We start from the raw sequence: 12,796 nt of genomic DNA on the forward strand, positions 1-12,796 counted from the left end.
TTTTTAGTGAAGTAGGGTACTATATCTTTTTGTAGCTTTATTTGTATTGTCTATTTAACATGATCCTATTGTCTCATTCGCCAATCTTCAAATCTGACATCTTTTAACCCGTTAACAACTATTTAGTGAAATGTTGGGTCCCGCAGCAAAGTTGAGTTATATTTCGAAACGTCCAATGAGAAGGCAGCGCGCCTTTTCTAGGGGCCTACTCGATACGTTACCAGGGAGTGATCAGAAAGCTGAACAGGAGTTACTGCGTAAACGTTACATTTATAGATCAGTTCAACAAACGAGTAGATTCGATATAAACGCGCATGACTGCGCTCCAGAAAATGCCTTATTTTCGCCCTTGTGACACTTCAAAACGTCCACATACATCACCAAGGCCAAAGCATGATATGACCTCTAATAAGGTTTGACTTCTGTCGCAAAAGACCCGACAAGAAGTTCTATATTTTGCTTTGAGCAGGCAAAATAAATCCCCAAAATAATTATTATGTTTTGCAACAAAATCGTTTAGCACTCGAAAAAAACTTTAACTCGTTCGTCTGTACCATTTGGCGCAAATACACAAATAATGCACCAATGTGTCTTGTGGTAATAACTACGAGACAAATTTTCATATAGAACAAATCATCCTAAAGTACAATAAATTACATTCGGTGCCTTCCCAATGACATGACTGATTGCATTTTAGTACTGGGGAATTAACCTAATCACCATGTTCCCGGTCTGCCCCTCGCCTTCAACCTTTCACTCTTGGACAGCCAACACATCGATGCCATGCTCCCACAACAACCGACACACCTGAGTAAGTTTTTGCTTCCTGGGTAGACCTCGAGCGTGTAGTGTACCAATGCTGATTAATGGGGCCGACACTATTTTAGCTCAAGGAAGTATGGCTAGACGCCCCAACGGCCGTCCGTTGGAAAACGTTACGAGTTCTGCGGTGGTGGCCTGTCGACAGTCCTCCTTTCAGGTAGGGCATAGAGGCATTGTGCACAATGTAGTAGTACTGCAGGGAGGCACCTTTATCGGTGGTTCCTCAAATTTCTCCCGCGGCTTCCCCGGATGAATGATGATAAAGCGGCGATACCTCACCAGCAGTTCCATTAGATCAGAGGATCTCTTCGTCACCTCGGGGCTGCAGATCGTCACAGCCCAGACGTGCTCAATTTTATACGCGCCCATGGTCACGATTTCTGGAGGCGCACCCACCTTAATCAGGGCATCTCGGAAGTCTTTCACACGAAGAGCATCACACGCACGTCTCCGTGCGAAAAAATTGTGTAAAAATCAACACTACCTATTGATACATGCGGCATAATAATCTCATAATCCTTATCCGCAGCGTCAACAATCATGTTCTTGCGACTAATAGCGGCCGATGCAGCTGTGACTTAGCTCGCCATTCTGTGACCGCACACTTGCATGAGTGAGAGCAGAATGACTGGGCTAAACACTCACCTATGGACAAGGTGAATATATCTGAACCCTATGAGTGTGTTGTACCGGCTCTGCAAAACAAATGTAACAGGATAACAGTTCCCATGAAGGTTTCGTTAAAATATTCGGTGATGGTGCAATAAAAACCATCTCTAGGAGCACGTGCAGAGCCAACTTGCAGCATTGTAGACATTAGCGAAAATTTATTCTTTAACACACCACATCCCCAATGCGTTTTGGTGGTCACGTGAGGCCTCTTGTTGCTTCATCGACCGAAATGCCTCCCATCTCTGAGGCTCATGTGTTTTGTGTCGCGCCACAGTGACAGATAAGCAGTCAACGAGTTGATGAGGGATGACGGGTTATATGGGTATCTGGAAGGTTGATGATAGTACGACGAGGATGGATAAGGTCCTGAGGATCGATAAGCGGCTAAAAATGTTGGAACAATTCTAATAAAGTTCATAAGAACTGATAAGGGTTGATATTGGCGAAATCAAGTCGGATAAGGCTGATAACAACCGCAAGTGTTGATAAAGGTCGGATCCAGTCCAATGAGATTGATAACTACCGATAAGGGTTGATAACCTTATAGTGGTCGGATCACATTTTATAAGATTGATAATGACATCGAACTACGGGGAAACGAGCAATTCGTATAGTGGTTATGCCCACCTACACAAGTCGAGTGGACTGTCTGTGTGAATTTGCTTTCCTCTTCTCGCCTTGAATGCTACGCTCTCTTGTCTGGTCTTGTGATGATCGATTTGTTATTGCGGTTGCAATTATTTACTTCACGTGGAATAAAGTTTAGCTTTAAAGATGTTTTTATATGTGACCCTGCTTAATATAACAAATATACGTTTTGCTACTTTTTACTCCGTTGCCACTGCCATCAATTCGAAAGGGCATTTCGTTTCGTATAGCAGCGCGTCGCTAAAGTGACAGTCAGTGGGCTCAAGTGCCTTGGTGTAAGTAATAATAACAATAATAATAATAATAATAATAATAATAATAATAATAATAATAATAATAATAATAATAAGCTAAGATAAGAAGTGACACTAAATTTATCGGTGTGACACGAATAGAACCTAACTTCCAGTTCTGTAACTTATTGTTTACAGAGAATAGGAAGGCGCCCGCGTTGCACTTTTCACAGATGATGATCGATGAACATTCACAATGTTTCGTATCTTAAATTGACAGCAAGATCGAAGGAGGAAAGGCCACAACTAATACGCTCTCACTTGCTGCCGACTCCAATCGTTAACTGCTAGCAAAATGTCGTGGCATTCGACGCATGGCCACTTTTATACGGCTTCGTCTGATGTGGCAGCTCTGCTCGGAGGTATAGAACGGCAGCAACCAGTCCAAAATACCGTTACTAGTCTCTACCGCAGATTGGTCTACGTTCTCCTAGCTGCCCAAAACATTGGCTCCAACAAGCTAAGTACATTAACCTGTGTCGCTGGATATTCCAGCTGATGTGTTTTTATATTCCATATGAACTTGTATAAAAGTTCCTGCGCTACTTCCACACAACTGCTCATCAAGCGAAGAACTCAGAAGAATAGCAGGCAATTTCGTGGCCTCCAAGGTCAGTGACTAAGCGATATGATAGTGCTCTAGGGTGCCTGGATGTGGGCGCCTCAGATGGGTCATAGTAGTCACAGAATAAAAACTATTGCATTAGGTAGTGATTAGAATGAAACGCGCAATTTCCGGTTGGCTGTGCAAACGTGCTACGTCTCTGCACACAAGCTCCACTAAGCAGAGAGTGAGAGTAGTTTCAGCCTAGCCATTGAGCTGAAGGTGAGTATTAACGAAATCCTTCGGCTCCGCAATTTAGAACGCCACGATCTATGTGTGTTGACAGGTGTGCTCCAGCCTTTCGCTTTCGTTAGGCGTACACAAACTTTGAACGTGATTTGATGCCGCCGAAATTCGCTTTATTATAACGGATAACTTATATAATACGATTGTTGGCATTGCATTTACAACGTAACATTGCATTTTACGTTAATCGTGCTTAATGTTTACGCTTCAAAATTAAAACAGAATTTGTTCATGCCTAACAATGTCTGTCTTGATATAGACGTAAACTCAGCAGATGTCTATTGCTGAGTTTCTATACGTTGTAATTCAAAACAAAATAATTCAAAATAAGGCAGGCTCTAAAATGTGTGCGAGGAACTATATTTTCTGCATCTATGCGGTGTAATTATTATGACTAGAAAGACAGGTACAATCGAAGGCAACGTTAGTACAGGGCATTGGACTCACACTTTGAGGACAATTCAAGGAGTCCAAGGATTCCGAAGGCCACTATTTAAGGTGAAAAAAAGAAACCTTTCATATACCTACACTGAAAAATAGTGAACTCTGCAGCTGCTGAGTTGTACACATTCTTCACGCTCATCGAGTCGCTTTTTCTAAGTTAACCTTGCCGTTGTAAATGTAAATCACCTTCTTGCATTATATTTAGTATCTTCCTACTTAAGCCAAGGATACTCGGCATGTTAATTGCAAAGGATAAAATGTCGTTAGTTCCCACATTTCTATGGCCTACATCGCGAAAACAGAGTCATTGCATGTGTGAACCAACTAGCAAAACACAAAATGGTGGCATGGCTTAGCTGAGTGATGTGCCTTTGTCTATCTTCACGGTAGCGACGGTGATTTAAACAATCATGGCATTACTTATTGCTCTGGACACGCCACCGTGCAATCGTTTAGCAACGCTCCCAAAAGAAAATAGTCTGGTACTGTTTCCCACCTGGAAGTACTCATGGCATAGCCCGGACCTGCGAGGACTTTGTTGCTTTTAATGTTCGAAAGTCGAACGTAATTCAAGGAGCACACTGATATTTAAGAAATTTTAGCGGCCCTTCGTTCGCTATATTTTATATTCAATGGTTTCCAATGATTTCGAGGACGTTTACAAAACCTGACGAGGTGCTGCAAAAAGTAAATGTGAAATATGCTGTTCAGTAATTTTTGAAGTAATCTGACTAACGTTGGTAACTCTTGCGAAGACGTGCAAGACAATATACATCATCTACTTTTTTGTTGGGGTTGACTGGGTTCAGCGGGGGCGTCCGTCTTAGTCTGGCGAGTATTATATAGAAGAAAGAACACTTGTATTCAAAAGTCTAACGGAATTCTGCCGGATAAGAAGACGTCATGTGGCAGAAACATTCTGCTGATCATAAAAAAAATCGAAAACAAGCTCATGCTTATAAACGTTTTATGATCTATGTTTCAAGCATGACTCGCATGTTTCGCTCTTGCAAAACAGTGCTCGAGAGTGCGAAATGATTGGAAAATAGGCGGATGCAAGCGATATTCTTATTTCAACGCCTTATTTTATCATTGTAATGTAGCACTAATGCGGCTGTCTGCATATTTTTTCATGATGCACGATATATATCAAACGTTTTTTCAGCGTGCATGGCGACGCTTGTTGTGCTCAACCGCAGTTGCCCCTCAAGGGAATTTTGTGCCTCTCCCGTCTTGCTGTACTGCATTGTTTATGTATACACAGCTGGTACATTGTCAGCATGTGGTACGTCGTGCACGTAGCATGTCGTATAAATGAGGAACAACCTTATGATGGCGTCTACTAAAAACTTTAGATAATATTGGCAGCCAGGTGTTTGTGGACCTCTATTCCGCGGTCTTACTAGGCCCCACGCGGTCTTGTCGAATAGCATTAGACTTCAAGCGCTGAGATCTGAGCAGGTTCTGGAGTGAATAATACACCGAATTTTTTCTTGCAAGCTGAAGCATAAAAAGAAACATTTATGCTCGCAAACACCGCCACAGACATGTACACGTGTTAAGCCGAGTTATCCTTCATTCATAGTTTCCCACCCAGTACTTACTTCCACATTTTGGGGACCCTTTCTTTCTTGTTTGGGTTCCCAAGGAAGCTGTCTTGACTAGCGAGATCTTCACAGACGGCCACACCACCAGGTGATGCTCGCTTGTACCGGCATCGCCACTTAACGGCCGTATTCATCTAATCTCACCATTCTTGGCAGCAGTAGCAGCTCGTGCACAAACTCATGCATTCCTTTCTGCTTGTCAGGTTGGTTACGACAGCCTCTGTCATTTTCTTCGTTGTCCTGTTACTGTCACTGCTGCCACAAAATGTTTTTCACGCTACTTGTGTACTTGCATTAGGCTTTTCATCATCATCAGCCTGGTTACGCCCACTGCAGGGCAAAGGCCTCTCCGATACTTCTCCAACAACCCCGGTCATGTACTAATTGTGGCCATGTCGTCCCTGCAAACTTCTTAATCTCATCCGCCAACCTAATTTTCGGCCACCCCCTGCTATGCTTACCTTCCCTTGGAATCCAGTCCGTAACCCTTAATGACCATCGGTTATCTTCCCTCCTCATTACATGTCCGGCCCATGCCCATTTCTTTCTCTTGATTTCAACTAAGATGTCATTAACTCGCGTTTGTTCCCTCACCCAATCTGCTCTTTTCTTATCCCTTAGCGTTACACCCATCATTCTTCTTTCCATAGCTCGTTGCGTCATCCTCAATTTGAGTAGAACCCTTTTCGTAAGCCTCCAGGTTTCTGCCCCGTAGGTGGGTACTGGTAAGACACAGCTATTATACACTTAGGATTTTAGTGTGGTGTTTATATTTGCGTCCTGTTAGATATGCCCATTTTTCCGGAGCTCGCTAAGAGAATTAATGAACTGTAATTAAGGCTTCTTAATGAATCTCATCGGATGGCTGATCGCAATGTGAACAAGAATAATGTTAACGTGAATACCTGCGGGGTTGACATGCTGGAGCTAAATAAGCACGTGGAGAGCCTTTAGTCCAGTTTAATGTTTATGAATGATCTGGTTCACAAGCTGCACAGTGAAAAGGCCTCACTTGTGACAAAAAACAAAGCCCTGAAAATCGAATACTGCTTACTTCCCCGCAACGTCTCCGAGCTCGAGCAGTACTCTAGCATTAACAACTACGAGATAAAGAGTATCTTCTATACTCAGAGCGAGGACTGTGTTGCGGTATTGAAGACAGCTGGCAGGAAAATTGGATGTCCCGCGACTTACTCTGATATCGATGTTGTTCATATACACTCTACTAAAGATAATGGCAAGAAAAACCTACTTGCTATATTCTGTTCTCAAACTAATATAACGATTTTATCAGCAAGACACAAAAGGCAAGGCTCTGCTTCAGGGACATCGGTAAATATGACAACTTTCCTACACTTGTAAATGACCACTTGACACCACGAAATAAGACACTTTCTTTCAAAGCACTGGTGCTAAATAAAGTTAACTGGAAGCGACTGTGGACTGATAATATTCAGATTAAGGCTAGAAATACAAGTGAGGGACGTGCTTGTCGCATTGCTGAAGAGTCTGGCGTTTCCGATTTCAATTAACTGCCTCTATTCTAACCCTGAATTGTTATTAACATCCACCAAGGATTCCTACTTGTCAACATCTGCACTGAATAAATTCATGTCGCGCGACTTCCATTCAATCATTCACTTCAATGGTAGAAATCTGCACAAGCCTTTTCATGATTGTCAGTAGCTGTTTTCTACACTTAAAACACCTTTTCAATGATATGTGTGCCTGAAACTTGGCTTAGTAATGATGACAAGGACTTATTCTGCTTGAACTCCTACATTTTGAGTATTCTCACAGAGAGACCAGTAATCATGGTGGTGTATTTGTCTCAGATACCATTTCATACAAACACCGCCATGACTTAGAGTTGAATAATACTTTGCGTGAATCACTATTTGTTACCTCTGATTCCCCCGCCTTTTGCATAGACATCAAAACTTAATCTTCGGCTGCATTTATCGATCACCTTGTTCTTTAGAGACTGACTTCTTTAGTGCACTTGACCAAGCCATGGAAAAAATATAATGCGCTAATTTTACCACAATCATCATCGCCGATATCAACATTAACCACATGGACACCCTCTAATTCTTCTTGATATAAAGCATTTTCCATAGTTTATTGTAAGAATATTTAATTAATCTCTCCACTGGCTGTTGTAACATTGTCGATGGCACCTAAATTGATTAGGCATTACTGAACTTAACAGACCCACCTGACACTGGCATTGTTACCACTGACATTACCGATCAGTACCCTATCGTTCTCCGCCTGCACAATTACTCAACCTTGTTATTTTATTATTTATTATTTATCAGTTACCTGCATCGCCCCCTAGGGCGTGTCCCCGTAGGACAGACTTGAATAAATACTTGAACAAATTATTTCAATGCGTTTTTAAAAAGCATCATTTTCTGTGATGTATACAATACTCGATGGCAAACTGTTCCAATCTCGAGCAGTTGTAACAAAAACAGAGTAACGGAAGACGTCACCCCTACAAGAAAATTACCTGACCTTCAAACAGTGGTAAAGTCGCTTAGGTATGTAGGGTGGTGCCTGCATAGGTTCTTCGTGGTTGATACCCGTTTTAGAATAATAAATATCGTGGAAAAATTTTATTCTCATATGCCTTCTATGATCCTACAGCTCTTGTCATATGAGTTTGTTTCATTTTTCTTATGCTAAGCTGCCGGCTATAGTGACCAGGAACAAATCTTACTGCCCTAGTCTCGATTTTTTCTAATTTATTTATAAGCTCAGATGTCTGTGGGTCCCAACAAACACATCCATATTCAAGTATTGAACGTACATGACTGAAATACAACTGCGCTTTTAAGTTACTCGGTAAATGACTAAAATTGCGCCGCAAGAATCCCAAAACTGATTCTGCCTTTTTTCTAATATCGTTAACATGTTTGTTCCATCGTAGATGAAAAGTAAAAAACACGCCTAGATGTTTAAATTCATTGCTTGTTTTTAGAGTTCAATCATGAATTCGATATTTATACGGATGATTAGCTCGTTCTTGTCGAGGTGACGTGTACAGTCTTATTTATATTTAATGACATGTCCCAACGCACACACCAGTCTGCTAAAGTATTTAAGTCAACTCGCAGGATTTGTGAATCGGAAATGGCATCTACGACTCTATAAACAACACAATCATGGGCAAACATCCTGAATGAAAACTGTGTACCAGTTGAAATAAATATTAAATAATTACAAAAAAACAGTAGTGGCCCAACATTGAGCCTTGAAGAACTCCCGACGTAACTGAAGCATATTGCGAAGACATACCGATCAGAACAACAGCCTGTTTCCGCAATGACAAATATTCGTCAATCCCCGCTAATATTTTACCATGCCAGTTACACGATTTTAATTTGGAGAGTAGGACACTGTGTGCTACTACATCAAATGCTTAGGGAAATCTAGGAAAGCACAGTCCACAACTTGTTGTTTATCAACTGCCGTGATCTAAATCGTGAATAAACTCGACCAACTGTGCATTGCAAGATAAACCACGCCTGAAACCACGCTGACTGGGGCTTAGGATATTATGCTTAGTTAAATGAGCCATAACGACACTGTATATTACATGCTCATAATTTTTCAGGTTATTCTAGTTAAGGAAGCGGGCCTCTAGTTCTGAACGGTGTTTCGCGCCCCACTCTTATGTATGGGCATGACTTGCGCTAATTTCCAATCATCAGGCATGTCTATTTCATAGAGGGACTTGAAATAAAAGCATAACGCGTCCACACACTTCCTTATGATAGCGGCAGGAATGTCATCAGGGCCATATGCCTTAGCTCGGTTCCCAGCATTTAACCATTTGCGGATGCAATCGACACAAAAACGTGACTTCCGGCATGTGGTCTACTTCGGCAGGTAAGTAAAAACAGACAGTACGTGAGCTGGGCGGCAAAAACACAGATGAGAAATAACGGCAAAAAATTTCAACATTAGACTCATTATCATGAATAACTGTTTCCTCGTTTACTTTAAAGCAGGTATCGATCTGTTGTCCTTTCCATTACGCTTCGCATACCTCAAAAATTCTTTGTTATCCCTGACAAGTCTTCCCCCCAGATTTAAAAAGATACAAGTACTGAGCAATGTCGGACTTTTGTTTAAATTGAATTTTTATTGCTTTCAGCACAGCCAGACGCTCTGGCGAGTTAGACGCTTTGTATCTTTGATAATTTTGTCGTTGTCGCCGAACAAGGGCAAGTAACTCTTTGTTAAACCAGAGTTTGTCTCGAGCTCGCCTACTTGAGATAACTCGTGATGGGACAGAAGGTTCACGTAGTTCAAACATTTTCAGTTTGAAAGCATTCCACAGTTGCTCGATATCTAGATTGTCTGCGAGTGCATCAAAAGCTGGAAAGAACGACTCGAAAGCGCTAATCGCTTCGTAGTTCGCCCTGCTCTAGGCATAAATCTTTCGACTAGGTGTTATAGAAATCTTCACATAGAAAAGTGATAAATCTGCTAAAACAACTTTGTGGTCGCTCAAACTTGGCAACATCCATGCATTCTATACAACATCAGGTACGTTACAGAGCACAAGGTGGAGTACGTGACCTGTTCCGCAAGTACGCGATGGCTCGTGCGCATACTGATATAAAGTGTTCTAATCTAAACTATCAAAGAAAGTTGAGTGTAGGCTCTCTCGAGCAGTATCCCATGAATCCCCAGCTGGCCAGTCAATATCCGGAAGGTTAAAGTCACCCCTAGAACAAGGCATTCATTGTTAATAGTCCCAAGAAAATTGGCTAAATGAACTAGTGGTTCTACAGAAGGCGCTGGAGCCCTATAAAATCACCCAAGAACAATTGCTTTCCCATTCTGCAGCCTTACTTTACAAAAAAGCGATTCACTTTCATTATCCGGAAATTCCATTTGCACGCTCGGGATACTATTGGAGACACGAATAAATACCCCTCCGCCACGTGCACATCGGTCTCGACAGAAACACTCGTACGTGTCCGGAAATACTTCAGTGCTTGCGATAGTCGGGTCAAGCCAAGACTCCGTTCCCGAAACAATGGTCGGTTGGACGGTACGAAGAAAAAAGTGAAAATCATCAACTTTATTTCCTACACTGCGGCAGTTGACTAACAGAAGGATGACGGGGCACATCGTAACAGTACTTTGTCATTGCTACCGGGCAACGCCGGCTTTACTGCCCCATTGAAAACGCCTGCTCCCCAAATGAAGCGTAGAGAACTTCAGAACTGGTTTCAAGCCTTCTTTGCTGTTTTGTTAGGCATACGCCCATAATTTCTTTCGCTTATCACGGACAGTACGGAAAAAGTCTTCATATATAGCAGTGTTCGATCCCGTGAGCTGCATAGCGTCATCACGCGGCATTGGAAAGGTATGCCGGTGAGTACAGAGTGCAGTTAGGTAATCTAAGATTTAGACATCGGCGAAAACTTTGTGAATAAGAAAACAATCTGTTGCTTTATTACGGCACAAATGTAGCAAATATCAGCCAACACAATCGGGTTTCAGTGACCATGCTGGCAATTATGTTAGATGAGTGATGTCGACTCGTCATCAAATGTTTTCGCATGCTAAAGTTCAAAATACTGCATTTAAAAAAGATCACGGAAAGAAATAAATACGCTTAGTTCCTCGCCCTCTCTGTCTTTCTTGCAGTTAAATGTTAAATTCAGACCGAATGAGGCAGTCCGCTGACCTTTGTGAAGCACAGGACTTAAAATATAGTCTGCGATAACTGAAGAAAAAATGGGAAGGCTCGTTCGAGGTATTGACTGTATAAAGGTTGCGGCTATAATCTTAAAACGTGGTCCTATGCTCCTCAGATGCATCATATTTTTTCACACAAAACCTAGTATGTTTCAATGTTTGCACTGTCCCTCGTGGTCTTCTTGCAGCAATGTTTAGAATAAGGTAAGAATGACGTCTCTTAGGCATTAACAGGCCACAATAATTGTTTAAATAAAAGGAGAGAGATTTCAAGTGCAAATATTTCCGGCACCTACAGCTACAATGTACTTCTGTAGCGGCTCTAGCAAGACATCAGAACTATTATTGGTGATATCTGCCAGAGAAGTCAGACTACATATGCTGAAGCGTGAAAGACTCATCTAGATCCACCAAGAGGATAACAGTTTTGACTGTGACACTTTTGCGTTACAGAATAAGATGAGCATCCCATACTTTTCTTCGCAGTTATGCTAATAGTCTTCTTGTATATGCGTGTTTAGAGTGGTCGCACTTGTTATTTCAAATCTTGGAACGCAGGAATAAAGAAACGCATGCTATTGATTTCGCACACGTTTATTGCAACCGACATGGAGGAAGGAAACCCAGGACAGGCCCCGACCAACACGAACGTGTTGGAGAGAGTGTGGCGGAAGTCACGTGCAGTCTTTCGCAAAGGGCCACTGGGACAGGCACCCCAAAATGTCAACATTGCCATAGCAACCACGCTCACGAAGCTTTCGCTGCTGCTCTTGCTCTTTGAAAAGTGAGGTAACATTTTTCTGCTGGTGTATTTTTCGCAGAATATTGTGTCCGCGAATAAAGCTGACTTTAGAGTGTGGTGTCTAAGCTTGAAAGTTCTGTTTGGGCCTGTGAGAGTGAGTTTCAGCCAGCATCATATACACTCAAGCAATGACGGCGCTGATCTTTGTCGTCTTCTTCAACGTGCCACGGAAAGAAATAGGAGCGTGTATGCTTCACTAAAACTGCTACACAAGTTTCGTAGGCTTTGTTTTGACGCGCGTCGGCAGCACACGCTTCCGGCGGTTCGTAACAATGCAAGTTGAAACTTCTCGCCCACCTGCTCCGGCGAGCTTCAGAACCGCTTATTGGAGGCGCAACCTTTTTACAGTCGATAGCTCGAACGAGCTTTCCCATTTTTTTCTTCAGTTATCGCAGACGCGATTTCAAATCCTGAGCTTCCCAATGGTCAGCGGACTGCCTCATTCGGTCTGAATTTAGCATATAACTACAAGAAAGACAGAGAGGGTGAGCAACTAAACGTATTTACTAATTTCCATCATCTTAAAAATGCAGTATTTTGAACTTGAGCATGCCAGAACCTTTAATGACGAGTCGACATCACGCCTGTAACATCATTGCCAAAATGAGCGCTAAAACACGATTGTGTTGGCTGATATTTGCTATGTTTGGCACACAAAAAGATAATATCATATGGAATATCCGTTTTTCAAAGCAGGACGGTATTTATCATTTTCTACTCTCAGGTCACTTAATTGTGTTTTTTCATGCTCATTTTAAGTATAACTATGAATCGTGGGGAAACCCTTATAACAGTCAACTAACTTCGTTGAAAGTCATTCAGAATCGAGCTATTCGCTTAACATTTTCACCTCGTAGCGCTAGTGCTCAGGTATTACACGAACATAATATTTTGAATGTCACTGATTTTGTTCAATATTCCCTCGCCATATATT

At 42.0% G+C, this 12,796-nt stretch overlaps 1 long non-coding RNA gene across 1 annotated transcript in view; it reads left to right on the plus strand.

Moving 5' to 3' along the window:
* Positions 1–2,806: 2,806 nt before the first annotated feature.
* The window catches only part of LOC135896779 (uncharacterized), a 102,073-nt gene continuing 92,083 nt past the window's right edge, over positions 2,807–12,796 (plus strand). Inside the window, exon 1 of the long non-coding RNA XR_010562810.2 lies at positions 2,807–3,046. This is a non-coding gene — a long non-coding RNA (uncharacterized lncRNA). The remainder of the gene's footprint in view (positions 3,047–12,796) is intronic.

The sequence above is a fragment of the Dermacentor albipictus genome, chromosome 8 (genome assembly GCF_038994185.2).
Source record: "Dermacentor albipictus isolate Rhodes 1998 colony chromosome 8, USDA_Dalb.pri_finalv2, whole genome shotgun sequence".
Taxonomy (NCBI): Eukaryota; Metazoa; Arthropoda; class Arachnida; order Ixodida; family Ixodidae; genus Dermacentor; species Dermacentor albipictus.